The sequence below is a fragment of the Odocoileus virginianus genome, chromosome 2 (assembly GCF_023699985.2).
Source record: "Odocoileus virginianus isolate 20LAN1187 ecotype Illinois chromosome 2, Ovbor_1.2, whole genome shotgun sequence".
Taxonomy (NCBI): Eukaryota; Metazoa; Chordata; class Mammalia; order Artiodactyla; family Cervidae; genus Odocoileus; species Odocoileus virginianus.
Window position 1 is genome coordinate 13818175 of NC_069675.1, and position 19334 is coordinate 13837508.

The following is a 19334-nucleotide window of genomic DNA, read 5'->3' on the forward strand; positions in this document are numbered from 1 at the left end:
AGACTTATTTTGTGTGTGACGTGAGGTAGGGATTTTATTTTTCTCCACAGAGAGCCACTGGTCCCAGCACATTTATTGAATAGTTGACCTTTCCCTATAATCCATAGTGCCTCTGCCATTAAATTCAAGTTCCCATATACAAATGGAGACCTCAGAAATTCATCCCTCTGCAGAATTCAGTTGTAACATCTACAGTTTTATGATGTCTTAGTAACTTAAAGGAAAATACTCTCACCACATTCTTCCAAATTGTCTTAGCTCTTCTTGATCCTTTGCCCTTTTTGTGTTGACAAAAAAAAAAAAAAAAAAAGCACAGCATAAGAATTGCAAGTTAAATTTATTTGGGGCAAAATTAGGACTGCATTTCAGATAACTCTGAGAAACTGCTCCAAAGAGGTAGTTGTGGGGAGGTCAGTATATATGAGATTTTGGTGAAGGGGAGATATAGGCAATCAAGCATATTTTTTTTAGGCAGGTTTCTGCTGGTCATGAGGAGCAGTCAACACTATGAGGGATTTCAGTGGTTTGAGGAGATACAAACAAGAACTGGACTCATAAAATCAGCTCCTGGGATTTCCCTGGTGGTGCAGAGGATAAGAATCTGCCTACCAAAGAAGGAGGCATGGATTCAATCCCTGGTCTGGGAAGATTCCACGTGCTGCAGAGCAATTAAGCCCATATCAGGTTCTAGAGCCTGGGAGCTGCAGATACTAAGCCTGTGTATCACAAGTACTGAAGCCTCTGGGCCTAGAGTCTGCAACAAGAGAAGCCACCACGATGAGAAGCTTGTGCTCGGCAACAAAGAGTTAAGTCCCTGCTCACTGCAGCCAGAGAAAGCCCTCACAAAGCAACCATGGCCTAGCACAGCCATAAAAAAATAACTAAATTAAAAAAAAAAATCAGCTCCTAGGGACACCCCTGGTGGTCCAATGAGGAAAAATTCACCTTGCAATGCAGGGGACACCAGTTCAATCTCTGGTCTGGGAGGACCCCACATGCTGCAGGCAACTAAACCCAAGCCCATACACCATGTGTCACAACTACTGAAGCCCACTCGCCTAGAAGGGCAACAGGAGAAGCCACCACAATGAGAAGCCACAACTGGAGAAAGCCCGCGCACAGCAACGGAGACCCACAACAGTCAAAAAATAAATAGATAAATCCAACAAAACCAAAACAGGGCTCTTTGAGTGGACTATCCAGCAACTGTTCTGTTATGGAATAATCCTGATTTCCAAACCACAAGAGGACTCACCAAGATGCTTATAAGCAATTCTGTGTACCATAATCTTAATATTTCTGAAATAAAAAGTTAAAAAAAAATCAACTCCTGAAAATATCTATCAGAAGACCTGTTTTGTCAGTTCCCTTCTCCTCCCTGACCCCTACCCACATCCACCTTCTCCACCCCACTCCCACCCCCCATCCCACCTCTGGCCTCAAGCACAGAGTGTCTCATTTCTGCTCTTCACCCTGAATGCCTTTCAAGGGGCATTAAAAATAAGCAGCTGCAGAAGCACATGATTTAATCCTTGTAGAGGTAGATGGCGAGTGCCTACAGTAAGTGTCAGTTTGTAGTTGACACCTTTAATATTAGTTTTGTTAAAAATTCCATGAAAATCCTTCTCAAAGTTTCACCATGTCAGGAAGGAAGACATTTTCCTTTACTCCCTAGGTTATTCTGGCTGGTCTAAGAATTAAATTGACAAGAGGCAGATTAATAGGAGGAAACCACACAAAAGTTTAATAACACGTACACATGGAAGAGGCCCAGAAAAACCAAGTAACAAGCCAAAATGGCTGAAAGTTTAGTTTAAATGCTCCCTTCAGCTAAAGACAAAAGAGAACACTGAGGCTAGTAATTTGGGACTTCAAAGGGGAGGAAGGCCACTGACATAGAGATGGAAAAGCAAATGATTGGTAAATAAATGTTTGCTGGGCCGTGCAGAGACAGTGGGACACAGAGAGGAATTTTCACAAAGAGACTTTGCTAGGTTCCTCCCTATCCATGTGTACATATGTGCTTAGTTGTGTCTGATTCTTTGCCCCTCCATGGACTGTAGACCACCAGGCTCCTCTGTCCATGGCATTACCTAGGCAAGCATAGTGGAGTAGGTTGCCATTTCCTTCTGCAAGGGATCTTCCCAACCCAGGGATCAAACCCATATCTCTTGTGTCTCCTGCATTTCCCCATCTGTACACCTAATTCATACTATAGTTCTCTATGGTGATAACTTCTTTCTTGGAATATATTCTCTGTTTGCATTCTTTTAGACAGTTAGGGAGAAGGTCAAAGCTTTTTCGTGAGTCTTTTGGGCCTTGATTGTTTCCAGCTCGAAATAATCTGCATGCAAAAGAGACCTTTTGACCTTTTGGAATGGCAAGATTTGATCTCCTACAACTTAAATTACATTACATTTATAATTTTTTATTTGGGAGCTGGCATCACCAGTTTCTTGCAAAAGGGGAGCCAGTGGTAGGGCTAAGGAGTGAGTGAACAGGCTCAAACCTTTCCTCTAAAATCTCATCAACACCCCATTCTCACTATGCTCTCTGCCAGCCTCCTCATAAATTGCAGTGTCTCCAGCAAAACCCTGCAGTCGCAGTTTCAAGGAAAGGTGAACCTAAGTCTTCTCAACCTTCTTCCAACCAGACCTCACTGCCCCTACACACCCTGTGGTATGAGAAGTCTAGAACCTCCACTAAGAGGAAAGAGAAGGGGAATGGAGGCGGTGGATAAAGTTGTTACTGAATTGGTCAACCAGACCCATGCCTGGGTCCTAGCCTGGGCCAAGACCTCTTGTCCCAGCCCAGGAAGTTCTTTTCCCAGTCAGATTCATAGCCAATAACAAAACCCGTGCTGAGACCGGAACAATACAAGCTTTATTCAATGGCCAAAGCATGGAGAAGCGGGCACCTAGTTCACAAATCAACTTCTCAACCCAGTTTAGGTGGAGACACCAAATACATAGAAGGATTGAGGTAAAGGGGTTAGAATTGCAAAGGGTGGGAGGAATGAATACTCATGTGATCTGATAACAGGGGTGTGGTTTCAATCCAGAACTGATGCACCTCTTCTTCTCAGTGTTGGTGTAGGCTTTTCCGGTTGTTGTCATGGCAATTATCAACTGTCGTGGCAGTGGTGGGTCTGTCATTTAGCATGTTAAAATGTTATAATGAGTGTGTAGTGAGGTTCAAGGTCTGTTGGAAGTCAAGTCTTCTGCTATTTTGGGCCTAGTTGGTTCTAAGCAGTTTTTGTTCTTTTTTCTATTTGCAGCTTCCTCTTGAAACTTAGGTAAGAGTAATTGTTTTCTATTCAAGAGAGGGGCCGGGGTTTGGTTCTGGGGAGACAGTCTTGGTAACAAAAGGCCAGGTCCCAGGCATTATCCTATTCTGATTCCTGTTCTAAAGGGGCTTGAGCCCTCTGAACAGACTAGAAGACCTAGTCATCATCTGTTCATTCCAGAGCATACCTTGGGCTTCTCGAGGGTTTTAGGGCCTGTGGGGGAAATGGAGGCGAGGGAGGGAGAATGAGGGGGCTGCATGATTGCTTACAAAGCCTCATTCTTCTAACCTCACAACCCCAAGTTCCCCAGGGAAGGGCCTCAGGGAAGCAACATCTGAAAGACCCACTGGGACTCCTAAAGCTGGGCAAGACTTTCATAAAACTACTACCAGGGCACAAAAGACTCGAGAAAGAGCAGGTTGCAAAGAAAGGGCACACCCAGCAGTGAGTTAATTGAGGAGAATGAGATCAAGAGTCTTTATTTTCTTGGGCTCCAAAATCATTGCAGTTGGTGACTGAAACCATGAAGTTAAAAGACGCTTGCTCCTTGGAAGAAAAGCTATGACAAACCTAGACAGCATATTAAAAAGCAGAGACATTACTTTGCTGACAAAGGTCTGTATAGTCAAAGCTATGGTTTTTCCAGTAGTCATGTATGGATGTGAGAGCTGGACTGTAAAGAAAGTTGAGCATCAAAGAATTGATGTTTCTGAACTTTGGTGTTGGAGAAGACACTTGGGAGTCCCTTGGACTGCAAGGAGATCCAACCAGTCCATCCTAAAGGAGATCAGCCCTGAACATTCATTGGATGGACTGATGCTAAAGCTGAAACTCCAATACTTTGGCCAACTGATGCAAAGTACTGACTCATTGGGAAAGACCCTGATGCTGGGAAAGATTGAAGGCAGGAAAAAAAGGGGACAACAAAGGATGAGATGGTTGGATGGCATCATCGACTCAATGGACATGAGTTTGAGCAAGCTCTGGGAGTTGGTGATAAACAGGGAAGTCTGGTGTGCTGCAGTCCATGGGGTCGCAGAGTCTGACAGTACTGAGCGACTGAACTGAACTGACTGAGATAAAGTGTTGAGTTACAGCGATATGGACAGGCTTAAGGGAAAGCAACAGTCCTGCATTGTATCCTGTGAAGCAATCATGGGGAGCTCTTACTATCTCTAGAACTGGAGGAGAATGGGGGGGAATGGTCACTGTAACCCAAAGAGACCCACAGATACGAAAAAGAACGGTCCAAGATCATGGCCTTCAATAGAGAGAGGCAGCCACTGCCAGCCTACGGCCCAGACAGTCCCATTAAGCATTTAGCTCTCTGCTCCTAAAGTAGAAGCCCATTGATTGAGGTGAGCAAAGCACAAATCACTAAGCAGTCCTCTACTTCTTGTCCCTATCCTTTGGCCCTAGGGTTGGTTAGGTATTCCTTACAGGCAGGGATGTCTGCAGGCTGGTATTCTTCGGTTCCAGCTGCTGTCCTGAGGAAGGCAAGGAAGAGCTGAGCTGGGTCTAAGCTTGGTGCTCCTGGATCAGATAAGAGAGGCCACCAAAATCCACCCCCACCACAGACACCCACACACATGCATACACCCCACATGTAAATATATAGTAAAAGCTACAGACTACTCCACAGTTGTTGTTTATTTTATTAAAAAGGATGTCCTTAGCACCTAAACTGGTCTTCAGACACGGAGAGAAGAATTTGAAGTTCCTGAAAGCAACCTGAGGAGGAGAGAGGAGGAAAAAAAAAGGAAGAAAATCAAGGAAAGAGGACACTACAAAATGACTTAAGACTATGGTTTGTTCTCTGAGCTCCAGGACTGACCTGGAACCAACACACCTCTCTTTTCCTCACGGCCATACTCCTTTCATACTTAGATGAAGCAAGAAATTCACCAAGTAAGAGGTTAGAGCCTGCGAATAGGGATACTTCCTATTTCACACACTGTTGGAAAAGAATAAAGTAATTTCATTGAAAACACTTTATGCAGAATAGGTCCTAAATATGTGTGAGCTGAAACTAAACAGACTTTTCATTCCTCCCCAAAGGGCTGATGAATTCTTCTCAAGCCATTTACCCCTTCTCACTTCTCATTCTGGAAGCAGAGGCAGCTTGAACTAGCTCAGCCCATCACCCCTTCTCCCTAAACCTCAACTCTTCTTTGTTTCACGTTCCTTTCTCTTAGAAAAAATGGCCGCCTTCCAAGCCTCATCACTCCGCCTGGGTGTTAGACTCCACTCCGCTCTGGACCAGGATGTATCAGTTACTCCTCTTTAGTCTGGTTTCCCTTCCCCTGTCTCCTTTCCTTCCCTTCCCTATACACATGTTTAGTCGTGGCCAGGATTTTTAAAGACAGTTCTTGGACCTGTCCCCCTCTCCAGTTTCCACCCTTTCACTCCTTCCTCCCATCACTACTAAACTCCTGTAACACCCTGCCCAGCTGGCTTCCCCAAACGTCATCATAAAAGTCACCAACAACCTCCATGTTGCCAAATCTGCTGGTGTCTTCAGTCTTGATTTTGCTGCCATACTTGACCCTCAGGCCCACTCTGTCTTCCTGAAAACTCTATCCCAGCCCCTGCCACCATTCTCACCAGGTTTTCCTCCTCCATCGGGCTATAGATCACTTTCTTAGTCTCTGCTCATTGTATACACACTTCCTGGACAGGCTCACTTACTAACTCATCTTCAATATTCTTCCAGATAACCACCATTCAAGTCTCTGAGCACTGCAGGCATGGAGCCAGCCACAGTTTACTGGGAATTGCAGGTTCCATGGAGGTGGTACGGGTGGCACTCTCCTTTCCCAAAGCTTGGGAAAACTCACTTCTGCCTGGTGACCCACAGGCACTTTATGCCTAGCTGTCACAGCAGACCCCTGTATGAGGCCTTCTGCTAGGCAAAGGGGTGGGGATTGGGGAGCTCACACAGGCATAAAGCCCTAAAGTTTGTCACCAGCCCTTCTCGTCCTACGATATCCACATGACCACACACACACATACACACATCCCTGCACATGCTCTATGCAACAGAAAGAATGACCAATTCAGAAAGGATGAGCTGCTCCACCTTAGCCAACACCCAAATTCCTTTTTCTATCACCCCACCCATCACTCCACCCCATTTCTCATAGTGAAATGGAGCCAATGTCACATCACAAGAGTGCCCTCTAGCGGACAATTGTCCAAACTGCAATCGTGCCCTCTAGGAGGGTGTGGCAGATTGCATTTTCCACAGATGGTAGTTGTCTCCCATCTCAACTGCTCTGCCTACAATATGGCACTCCACCCAACACTAAAGTCCATCTTGATGGATTTAGGGACTTCCCTGGTGGTCCAGTAGTTAAGAATCTGCTCTCCAATTCAAGGGATGCAGGTTTTATCCCTGGTCAGGGAACTAAAACCCCACATGCGGCGTGGTAACTAAGCAGACTGCAATTACTGAGAACTTGCACTGCAACTAAGACCCGATGCATAAATAAATATTTTTTTAAAAGGTTGCATTTATGTTATATATTCTTCTATTGGCGTGAGCTTGCGATTATGGAGGAAGTCATGCTAGATGACTTTCAAGGCTAGGCTACCGTTTTTCTTATTTTCAGCTTTAGAGCCCTTAGCCACGTGTAACCAATTCAAGTACTCTCAGGCTACCATGCTGTGAGGAAGCACAAACTAGCCCATGTAGACAGACCACATGGACAGACTACAGAGAAACAGTGATTCAGGCCCACACCATGCCAGCCCCAGCCACTAACAACCACTTACAGACTTAACAGCAGCCGTTCTGAGCCCTTCCCAAATTCCTGCCCCACAGAACACTTGGGATATAATAAAATGATTTCTGCTATTTTTAGACACAGTGTTTAGGGTAATGTGTTATGCAGTAATAGATAATTAGAATAGTGGGTCATGAATTCAATCTACTATAGCATGACCAGTATTTTTTTTTAAACTAAGTAGAACAGAATGAAATGGAATATAAATTAATAAGGGTATGAAAACTGTCGAGAAACTTTTTCAATAAAATGTGTGTGTTTGTGTATGTTACACTAGATCAAGAAATTAAATGTATTTGCTCCTTGAATAATATAACTTTTTAAGTTTTGAGAAGCTAGACTATTATTGCAATTCCAGAAGTCACCAACGCCTTCTGAGGCCAATATCATTGCTATGAGTCCAGGAAGCCGGGAGATCTAGTACCTTGGCAATATGTTATAGATGGGCCCATTTGGCTTTATCATCTAGACTAGAAAGAAGATTAGAAGTGCCTTCTGCTTATATAAGAATAATAAAGAAGGTGATTACTAGGAAAGAGGCATTCTAGGTGGTCCTTTATTTATACCGTAACACTCAGTACCTTGATTTCCTTAGTAAATACTCTGTTGTATTAATGAAATTTCTGAGACAGTTTGATGGCATATTTTTCCATGAAACTCCTGCATCAGAATTACTTGAGGGCTCATAAAAATGTAAGATCCCTAGATCTCTCTTCAACCCTTCAGTATCAGAGGCATGAAGCCCAAGGCCTAGCTTCCCAGAGAACCATCAGAAGACCAAAGTTTGATATCTACTGAGTCTCAGAAAGGACTTCAAATTTGGGATTCAAACTCCCCTAGAAAGTGAAGGCTAACTCTATCATGCAAAGGCCTTTAGCTGGTCAGAACACTGAGTGGTTTCATTGCACCACGGATGTAACTGGAAATAGCCCCAATTATCAAGAAACTTCATCCAGGACACCTTTAAAGAGAGGGCATGGCTGGAGCACCTCCACATTTCTGAAAAGAGATTGCATTGATGAAGAGTACTGTGTAGCTTTGTGTGTTTCTGTGTCTGAGGGCATGTCTGTTTTACATGCATCTATTAAACTATACCATTTTCTGTATGTTATTATATTTCAACACCTTAAAAACCTTTCCTGCTTAAGAGGCGGCCCCTCCCTTTGTTGTTCAGCCTCAAAGTTGTGTCTGACTCTGACCCCGTCGGCTGCAGCCACCAGGCGTCCCTGTCCTTCACCGTCTCCCTGAGTTTGCTCAAGTCATGTCCATTGAGTCCATGATGCCATCCAACCATCTCATCCTCTGTTGTCCCCTTTTCCTCCTGCCCTCAATCCTTTCCAGCATCAGGTTCTTTTCAAAGGAGCTGGCTCTTCACATCAGGTGGCCAAAGTACGGAGCTTTAGCTTCAGCATCAATCCTTCCAATGAATATTAAGGACTGATTTCCTTTAGGATTGACTGGTTTTATCTCCTTGCTATCCAAGGGACTCTCAAGAGCCTTCTCCAGCACGACAGTTTGAAAGCATCAATTTTTTGATGCTCAGCCTTCTTCAGGTCCAGCTTTCACCTCCGTACATACTACTGGAAAAACCATAGCTTTAACTAGATGGACCTTTGTTGGCAAACTAATGTCTTTGCTTTGTCATACACTGTCTAGGTTTTCCATAGCTTTTCTTCCAAGAAGCAAGTGTCTTTTCATTTCATGGTTGCAATCACAGTCCACGGTGATTTTGGAGCCCAAGAAAAGTAGTCTGTCACTGTTTCCATTGTTTCTCTATTTATTTGCCATGAAGTGATGGGATTGGACACCATGACCTTAGTTGTTTGAATGTTGAGTTTCAAGCCAGCTTTTTCACTCTCCTCTTTCACCTTCATCAAGAGGCTCTTTAGTTCCTCTTCGTTTTCTGCCATAATGGTAGTGTCATCTGCATATCTGAGGATAGCAAAGGATCCAGCCAGGATGCAAACTAAATATTCCAGAGCCAGGTCACATCTCCTTTATGTGACCTGGAGGCAATATTCTTATGCCTTAATCATCTGGGCCAGGTACCCCAAAAATCGTCCACCACCACCACCCCCCCCCCGCCACACACACACTCAGTAAGTACAGATTTGGACTGATAAACAGCAAAGGGTCTGCTGGAGCTCACTTCTGGATGACCAGGTCTTATGATTGATAGGGGTGCCCAGCCTGTGCCAGTGACTTGGAACCAATGCTAAAGCCCATTGAAACTGTTCAAACTGACCAGTCCTAAAATGCTCACCCCGCCTAGCCTTGCTGTTTCCATGGAAGCCCCAAGAAAACCCATGGATTAAGGGCTCTGCTCACTCCTGCCTCCTCACAATCCTGGTGTCTCTCTCCCTGTGGCCTGCATGACAGCCCGTGTCTCTAGGACTCATGAGTGCAATAAACTTTGCTTTCCTAGGCCCCTCCTCCGTCTCCTCTCATGCCTGCACCTGACTAAAACCTTCTCATAAAGAATGTCTGCATGTGTCTCTCTAGTCCCATCTGTGTCTGAGTGTGTGTGTCTCTGAGCATGTTTCTGTTTGTGTGTGTGCCTGTGTCTGTCTCTCTGTCTGAGTCCAGGGGGCCTTGGAAGCAGTCCCTTCAGCAAGGTGTTTCCTGACAAGCTCTGGGAGTAGTCCCTGTCCGTTCCAGGTACCCCAAGTCTTCCTGTTCCTGAGTTTTTTTCCTTTGCACACACTGGGCACCCAGGTGCACACACACACGCACACACTTTGCTTTGAGTGGTAGATCCCTAAGTTCCTACTGAATGGGGTCGCTGAACTTTTTTTCTTCTTCCATTCCCTGAGTTATATCCACATAAATATAGATTCCCTGATCCAAAAGGAAATAAACAGATCTTACAACCAGTGTGCTTTCTTAAAGAAATTTGACAAGTAATTTTTTTTTAAATCATCATCTGTTGAAAGAATGTGAGTGGAATCGCTTGGATTCAACTAACCAGCCAAAACAGTCTCACAGGGGAGTTAAATGCTACACAAAATGATCCCAAGTATATTCATATGTGGGAGTGAAAATACTGAGAAAAACACAACTATTTTTATTGCATGAAGAACAAAAAGCACAAACCATGATAAAATTGTACAATAATTATAGGACAAAAAGCCTCAGATGGAGCAGTGATCATCACATGGACGATGGTCTGGACCCCACCACCACCATCATAATCACTGCTCATCTGTGCAGCACATCTCCACCTTGTGTGCCTAGGCCGGGCTCACCATCCCTTAAAGATAGTTTTTTACATAGTAATCATTACCATATGTGTGTGTTCCTATTTTATTACATGTTTTTAAATATGTTTAAGAAAAAAAATACCATCTGTATTATTTTAAGAGTTTGGTTGGTTTTAGGATTTCAGAATCACCTCATAGAAGAAAAATTTAGAAACATGGATCCAACACCATTTTCAGTTGGATTAACTGAGTCCCAGAAGAGTAAATGACCTGACCAGGATGGTAAAGGTTTTGCTTCACAATCTCAAGAGGAAAAAAGATTTGGAGAAGATTCATAGGCATGCTAAGTATATGATCACATCTCTGACCTTGAGGACGCTCTGGGGCCCACACGGACTGGTAGGCTACTTGGAGTCATGGGGAGGGTGAGAAGAGCTGGAGCTATTGCTGGAACTTGCAACATGTTAAATATTTAAAACAGAGATCTTATCTTTGGGCCTTATTTTGAGATTTTATTCTTACTATGCATAACAATTGAGTGAGTTTATAAATAACTTGCAGTCTAATTGGGTGGGTCTAATCTGTGTCCTTAGTCTCAGCAAAACTTGGGGAGTGGGTGATGATGCCAGCAGAAGCCACAATAAAGTCAAATCCATTCAGCTCCCCTGTGCACATAGTTAAACAGACCTCATGGGATAAACAGCTGGTGCTAAGCTGCTTATTTCCCTTGTTACTCACACCAGGAGGCTGGTTGAAAAGCTGCCACATGGTTAGAACCTTTCATGCAGTGACCCCTGCTGCTGAGACCTGAGATACACATGAAGACCATAATCTTGCTTGGGAGAGGCTCTGGCCCCTCTGTTCGTCCTGAACCCACAGATCTGTCCCAAGGCCCTCACTCACCCACAGCAAAACCCACAACTGAGTCAGGTGTTCATTAGGATTCCAGCTGTGAATTAGTTAGGGGGGCACATTGAGAGAAGCCTGGGACGCAGGGGACGGCTGAGAGGCATCAAGGTGAGCACAGGAAAGGGGAGTCCCCAGCAGAGGGAGTGGGCTTGGGCAGAACAACCGAGGGCAGTTATGTTCAAATTGGAGAAAAGCATAGACTTCTTTTGAGGAAAGTTCCAGGCCTGAGACTGATTTTGAAGATTTTCCCACTGGCCTATTCAAGGCTATGATCAGAGAAAATACTTCCATTTCTTCTTTTCAAGTATTTATTTGGATATACCAAGTCTTAGTTGCAGCATGTGGGATCTAGTTCCCTGACCAAGGATCGAACAGGGACCTCCTGCATTGGGAGTGTGGAGTCTTAACCACTGTACCACCAGGGGAGTCCCAATACTTCAATTTATAAATTTTAAAAATTATCACTCTGGGGAATCACTTTAGTGCCAATGTGATGGTAATCAAAGATGCAAACATGAAAACATGAAACCTGAAGTTATATGGAAGAATCTATTCACAGTTTGGTCAGCTGAATAGTATAAAATTTTACTTTATATTTTATATAAATATGTTTAAATATTTCATATATTTATATTATTTACTCTAAGAGTATCAATAAAATGAAAATATTAAAAACTTGCACTGGATGCACAAACTCTGAGAATACACTGAGGCCCTCAGCGGTTCCCCAGTTGGAGAAACATTGGATGGACTGTTTGGACTTGAATAGATGGTTATGATCCCGAGTTTCAAGTTTCATGATGTTCACATTTATAAAAGTTAGGCATTGTTCTTAAAGAAAATTTGGCAAAATACTGAGAAGTAGAAAGAAAAACACAACTTCACCTGTTTCTGCCTTCAAAAAAATGCTGCAAATGTGACAGTATACCTCAAATTGTTATAAAACTTGTAAATTTGAGGGAAATTTCTTTATTAACTTATTTCTTTATTAACTGATTCTTTAGGGCTGATGCTGAAGCTGAAGCTCCAATCCTTCAGCCACCTGATGTGAAAAGCTGACTCAATGGAAAAGGCTCTGATGCTGGGAAGGACTGAGGGCAAGAGGAGGAGGGGACGACAGAGGATGAGATGGTTAGATGGCATCACCGACTCAGTGGACATGAATTTGAGCAAACTCCAGGAGATAGAGAGGGACAGGGAAACCTGGCGTGCTGCAGTCCATGGGGTCACAAAGAGTCAGACACAACTTTCCAACTGAACAACAACAAATTTCATCAAATATGTTTTGTGGTCCTAAAAGTCACATGGTGAGGTCAGGCAATATTGCACTTAGGAACCAAAGTGGTTATTGATGTGCCTGGCACCTACCAGGAGTCACTTCTCCCTCCAGTGGTCTGTAAGCAACAAAGAATACAAGGCAGGACTTGCTCCATTGATTAGGAGGCTTAAGCTCTGGTCACAAATCTCTCTTGAAGAGCAAAAGCTATTCCAATGTCTGTCCTTAATCTTTTCTGTTCCACTTCACTGTGTTCAGAAGAATCAAAGCAAAAAGCCAGTCAAAATCATCCCTGATAATAAAACAGCTAATAATTATAGAACATCTTGTATAGCCTATGTGTGGGTACATACATATATATGGAGAGATTAACTGCAGATCCTCATGATTAAATACTACCAGGATGCCGCTTCTAACAGAAGCATTTTGCATTCTCCAGCAGCCCATCAGAACAGAAATTGAAGCTCCAGTGTGCCCACCTATCCTCTGTTCTCCAGCACACGTGCACATATCTGCTTTCCCAAAGCTACAGACAGAGAAGAGATAATTCAGTTAACCCTTAAAGTGATTCATACGAGCAGAACAGAAGAAGACACTGAGTAGGAGGGTGTTTTCTTTGAGTTGAAGGAGGTATGAAGAAGAAAAAAAAATCTCATTACAGTAATCAGATTGTTGGTACAAAGACAGAGTGACTTAAGGCAGGTCCCTGGCAAGGAGATGCTGAGCGAGGCTGGGCCATGTCCTCTAGAATTAGAACAGCATTCTGTGTATCTTCCCACTTCTAAGATACACATCCCTCAGAAAACCAAGTGAGGAGAGCCTGTCATTAAGGCAATCTGGGCAGGGCTGTGACTACAGATGAAATCGAGATGGAAACACAATCCACAGCGCAGTTCTCTGTTGGGGGCCAGAGCTTTCTCAGGATGCCTTTTTGTCCACCTAGCAGTGGACATCTGAGCAGTGATGTGGCCTTAAGGTTTTGTGGGGAAGGTGCCTGATAGAAAAAAATAATAATAATTTTAAAGTATTGAGGTGCACTGGGAAGACCCAGAGGGATCGGGTGGAGAGGGAGGTGGGAGGGGGGACTGGGATGGGGAATACATGTAAATCCATGGCTAATTCATATCAATGTATAACAAAAACTGCTGTAATGATGTAAAGTAATTAGCCTCCAACTAATAAAAATTAAAAAAAAAAAAAGAAAGAAAAAAAAAATAAAGTATTGCTGATATGGAATATTACTCAGCTATTAAAAGGAATACATTTGAGTCGGTTCTAATGAGGTGGATGAACCTAGAGTGTATTATACAGAGTGAAGTAAATCAGAAAGAGAAAGACAAATATCATATATTAACGCATAGATATGAACCTAGAAAGGTAGTCCTGATGATCCTACATGCAAGGCAGCAAAGGAGACACAGACAAAAAGAACAGGCTTCTGGACACAGTTGGGGGAGGAGGAGGGGAACGATTTGAGACAATAGCATTGAAACATATATGTTACCATATATAAAATAAATAGCCAATGGAAGTTTGCTGTATAATGCAAGGAACTCAAAGCTGGAGATCTGTGACAACCTAGAGGGGTGGGATGGGGAGGTAGGAGTGGGGATTCAAGAGGGAAGGAAGATACGTATACCTATGGCTGAATCATGTTGATGTATGGCGGAAACCATCACAATATTGCAAAGTAATTATCCTCTGATTAAAAATTAAAATTAAAGGGAAAGTGTTACTGTTGGGTGAGTTGCAATATTACATGAGAAAATCAGTCCTAATTCTCAGTTCAGTTCAGTTCAGTCACTCAGTCGTGTCCAACTATTTGCAACCCTAAGAGCCCTAACTCTCTTGCTCATTAATTATGGTGGAATGTTCTAACTTGAAATAATTTTTATATAACTAAGGGAGACATATGTGTTGAAGAAAATGTAAACATACAGAAGAAAATAATTTCACCACCCACAGGTAACAAACCTTAACACATTTTATTGTGTAACCCTCCAAACTTTCTTCTATGCATATAAACCTGTTCGCTTCTTATAAATATAAAATCTTTATGCACAGAATATTTTCTTACTTGACTTCTCAAGTAACTCAATCAATCAAATATGCATTTTTCCACATCAGTAGAAACTGCTCCCTCAGCATCATTCTTTATGTCTGCAGGGTACTCCATTACATAGTACACTCATTAGTTATTAATCAGTTTTATATGTTTACACATTTCAGTTCAGTTCGGTTCAGTTCAGTCGCTCAGTCGTGTCCGACTCTGCGCGACCCCATGAATCGCAGCATGCCAGGCCTCCCTGTCCATCACCAGCTCCCGGAGTTTACTCAAACTCAAGCCCATCAAGTCAGCGATGCCATCCAGCCATCTCATCCTCTGTTGTCCCCTTCTCCTCCTGCCCTCAATCTTTCCCAGCATCAGGGTCTTTCCCAATGAGCCATTCTTCACATGAGGTGGCCAAAGTACTGGAGTTTCAGCCTCAGCATCAGTCCTTCCAATGAACACCCAGGACTGATCTCCTTTAGGATGGACTGGTTGGATCTCCTTGCAGTCCAAGGGACTCTCAAGAGTCTTCTCCAACACCACAGTTCAAAAGCATCAATTCTTTGGCACTCAGGTTTCTTCACAGTCCAACTCTCACATCCATACATGACCACTGGAAAAACCATAGCCTTGACCAGACAGACCTTTGTTGGCAAAGTAATGTCTCTTCTTTTTAATATGCTATCTAGGTTGGTCATAACTTTCCTTCCAAGGAGTAAGCGTCTTTTAATTTCATGGCTGCAGTCACCATCTGCAGTGATTTTGGAGCCCAAAAAAATAAAGTCTGACACTGTTTCCACTGTCTCCCATCTATTTCCCATGAGGTGATGGGACCAGATGCCATGATCTTAGTTTTCTGAATGTTAAGCTTTAAGCCAACTTTTTCACTCTCCTCTTTCAATATGGAATATTATAAGTGCTAAACATCCTTGTTCACTTATCTTTCCAAACATGTCTGATTATTTCCTTAGGTTTTTCTTTTTAGAAGAACTGTTGGGTCTAGAAGTTTTCATGTATTTGTGGTTTTTATATATACTGCCAAATGGCCTTCCTTGCCCTATGGATAAGTTGTACCCTTTACATCCACTATTATTGTATAAACGTTCTTTTTTTCCTTTCATCTTCACTGATAGTTGATTTTATCCTGCCACCTCACAAGCTGAACAGTGGCATAAAGAACAGTGCTTTGTTTTCTTTTTTGATTTCTTAAATATCTAGTGAAACTGAGTATTATTTCACAGTACATTGGTTTCCTAGGGCTATTGTAACAAACTATGATGAAGTGGGTCGGTTAAAACCACAGAAATGTACTGTTTCAGGGCTCTGGAGGCTGGAAACCCAGAGTTAAGGTGTTGGTGGCCATGGGCCCACTCCCTCTGAAGCTTCTAGGGGAGGATCTGTTCCAGGCCTCTCCTAACTTCTGGGAGCCTTCCTTAGGAGACTTTTCCTTGTGCCTCTTCGCGTGATCCTCTCACTGTGCATGTCTGTCTCTGTGTCTAAATTTCACCTTTTATAAGGATGCCAGTCATATTTGGGGCTTCCCAGGTGGCACTAGTGGTAAGGGATGCACCTGCCAATGAGGAGACATAAGAGACGCAGGTTCAATCCCTGGGTCTGAAAGATAACCTGGAGGAGGTCACAGCAACCCTCTCCAGTATTCTTGCCTAGAGAATCCCATGGACAGAAGATCCTGGTGGGCTACAGTCCATAGGATCACAAAGAATCAGACACAGCTGAAGTGACTTAGCTCAGTCCTATTGAATTAGGACCCACCCTAATGACCTTGCATTAACTGGTTATTTCTGGAAAGACCTATTTCCGGATAAGGTCGAATCCAAGGTTCTAGGGTTTGGGACTTCAGTGTATCTTTTTTGTTACAATTCAAATCAGAACAGCATGTGTACTGACCATGTGTATTTCTTTTTCCTAAGGTGAACTGCTCACTTTTCTATAGAGTTGTCTTTTTCTTTGATTGGTAGGGCCCTTTATATAAACACTTTATCTATCACATATGCTCCTAATGTTTCCCTTGTGTGCATGCACAGTTGCTTCAGTCAGTGGAACTCTTTGTGACCCCATGGACTGTAGCCCACCAGACTCCTCTGTCCATGGGATTTTCCAGGCAGCAACACTGGAATGGGTTGTCATGTCCCCAGGGGAGCTTCTCGACTCAGGGATTGAACTCACATCTCCTGCATCACAGGTGGATTCTTTACCACTGAGCCATCTGGGAAGTCCAACACAAAAGAGCCAACATAGCCAAAAACAAATAAATAAAATGAATATATTTTTAAAAAATCACATAATGAAGGTAAAAGTACAACCACAATAGGTGTGAGAAAGAAAACGGTTACAGGCACTACTCAGTGTATGGTCCATGTACCAGCAGTAAAGGCTTTACATAGAAGCTTATTAGAAAAACAGAAACTCCAGTCCCTCCAGGCAGGATCTATATCTTAACATGTGTCTTAACAGAATCTCAAACATTACAGCTTGAAGAGCACAAGAGTAGGAAAGATTTCACTGTTTAGAGAGGTAAGGAAAGATACACATATATATACATACACATATATACATATGTATGCACACACACATATATCACATGGATATATATATGCACACACACATCACATAGATACATACATGCACACACACATATATCACACAGATACATGCATGCACACACACATCACACAGATACATACATGCACACACACATATATCACACAGATATATACATGCACACACACACATATCACACAGATATATACATGCACACACACACATATATCACACAGATATATACACGCGCACACACACATATCACACAGATATATACATGCACACACACATATCACACAGATATATACACGCACACACACATATATCACACAGAGATATACACGCACACACATATATATCACACAGATATATACATGCACACACACACATATATCACACAGATATATACACGCACACACACACATATCACACAGATATATACATGCACACACACATATCACACAGATATATACATGCACACACACATATCACACAGATACATACACGCACACACACATATATCACACAGATATATACAAGCACACACACATATATATCACACAGATATATACATGCACACACACATATATCACACAGATATATACACGCACACACACATATATCACACAGATATATACATGCACACACACATATATCACACAGATATATACACGCACACACACACATATCACACAGATATATACACGCACACACACATATATATCACACAGATATATACACGCACACACACACATATATCACACAGATATATACATGCACACACACACACACACATATGTATATTTGGCTGCACTCGGTCTTTGTTCCTGTGCGGGCCTTTCCCTCTTTCCCTAGTTGCGATGCACAGTCTTCTCCTTGTAATGTTCTCTCTTGTTTCAGATCACAGGCTCTAGGGCATGCGGGCTTCAATAGTTGTGGCTCCCAGGCTCTGTAACACCGGCTCAATAGTGTGGCGCAGGGGCTAAGTTGCTCCAGAGCAAGTGGGGTTTCCCGGATCAAGGGTGGAACCCATGTCTCCTGCACTGGCAGGTGAATTCTTTACCACGAGTCACCAGAGAAGCCCAGGAAAGATTTCTTGAGGAAGCAAAGACTATACTTAGACCTGAAAAAATAGAAGGCATTAACTAAGCCTAAAAGAGAGGGAAGAGTGTTGTGGGTGGAAGGAACAGCACCTGCAAATGTGATGCGATGGAAGCTGGTGCAAATGAAAAAGGAAACAGGCCCAGAGGGCTGGATCACAGCTCACCAAGGAGAGGTGGGATGGGGGTAGGAGGGGGTGGGACAAGACTATAGAGAGAGGCCTGATTGTATACTGATACACAGGCCTGATATACCGGACTAACATTAAATGTGTTAGGAAGCCATGATTGTGTTTTCAGCATGAGCACAACTTGATTATATTTGAACTAAGTGAAATAATTATTTGATCACTTTTGCTGCCTTTAACCTGTGAGTGTGATTAAATGAACAATCTACACTAACAGGTCTTCTATATTGAACTATATCAGCATTCCTCTAGCAAACCTTACTTGAACTCAACTTTTATTCTTTAAATATACTCCTACACCAGGCTGCAGCCACTGCAGACTGGACTCCCCTGACCTCACTCCGCTTTCTCAAGTGACTGCATCTGACAAACCCGGTATGACTGAGATTGAGAAATTTGACAAGTAAACATGGAAGGAAACAGAAACACAACAGGAAAATCCACTGCCTTCTAAAGAAACAATTGAACAAGAGAAGCAAGCAGGTGAGTCATAACCAAAGTGCACTGTACATGCCACAAGCATTGCTTTATTTCACTTCTTTTAACTGTTCAACTCTGTAGATGAAAAGAGGTTGGTACAAGTTTAAATGACCATGCTGCCCCTTTTCACATCAAAGAATGGAGAACTACTGACAAAAGCCTGGGCCTGCCTCTCCCATTTGCCTGTCTGCCTGGCAGGGAAGGAAAAGAACTTAGTTGGTAAAAAGGAAGAAGCTGGGTGGGAAGACAGAAATCTAGAATAAAAACCTGGCCCAGGGTTTCCTTCAGGCTGTAAAATGCTATTCAATCAGAGTCCCATTTTGTTGTTCAAATTTGGGGGCTTCCCTAGTGGCTCAGAAAGTAAAGGATCTGCCTGCAATGCGGGAGACCTGAGTTCGATCCCCGGGTTGGGAAGATCCCCTGGAGAAGGGAATGGCTATCCACTCCAGTATTCTTGCCTGGAGAATTCCATAGACAGACGAGACTGGTGGGCTACAG

At 43.0% G+C, this 19334-nt stretch overlaps 1 pseudogene; it reads left to right on the forward strand.

Annotated features, from left to right (window-relative positions):
* The first annotated feature begins 1544 nt into the window (after positions 1-1544).
* LOC110138457 (thymosin beta-4-like) lies at positions 1545-18850 on the forward strand (annotated as a pseudogene).
* The last annotated feature ends 484 nt before the right edge of the window (positions 18851-19334 follow it).